Source organism: Hyposmocoma kahamanoa, unplaced genomic scaffold (genome assembly GCF_003589595.1).
Source record: "Hyposmocoma kahamanoa isolate Upper Pololo Valley unplaced genomic scaffold, ASM358959v1 210, whole genome shotgun sequence".
In the NCBI taxonomy this organism is placed as follows: domain Eukaryota; kingdom Metazoa; phylum Arthropoda; class Insecta; order Lepidoptera; family Cosmopterigidae; genus Hyposmocoma; species Hyposmocoma kahamanoa.
Window position 1 is genome coordinate 11,724,247 of NW_020653731.1, and position 293 is coordinate 11,724,539.

General features: G+C 37.2%; 1 protein-coding gene across 1 annotated transcript in view; it reads left to right on the top strand.

The window, feature by feature from the left end:
• LOC113227377 (juvenile hormone epoxide hydrolase-like) overlaps positions 1–293 on the top strand; it is a 120,103-nt gene that overhangs the window by 1,213 nt on the left and 118,597 nt on the right. The gene's annotated exons all lie outside the window — the stretch shown is intronic.

The window sequence follows — 293 nt, forward strand, 5'->3', positions numbered from 1 at the left end:
TCTTTGTATTAATAATTATAACAAACTAGTGGAGTAATTTCACAAAATATAATTGAATATCAATTCAATAAAAACTTAATTAATACAGTGAATAGCGACATCTCTCGCCAGGACTGGTAGCTGTAAAGGTACTAACTGGGTGATAAATCTGTCAAAGATTTCTCATAGATGGCGCTACGACTAAAAAGTCGTTGAAAGACCAAGTACAAAGACACGACGCAAGCACATAGAAAAATTCGTGAGGTCCGTTGGTTCGTTCCGTGGCTTAGTTGGTATAGCGTCTGGCACGGTAT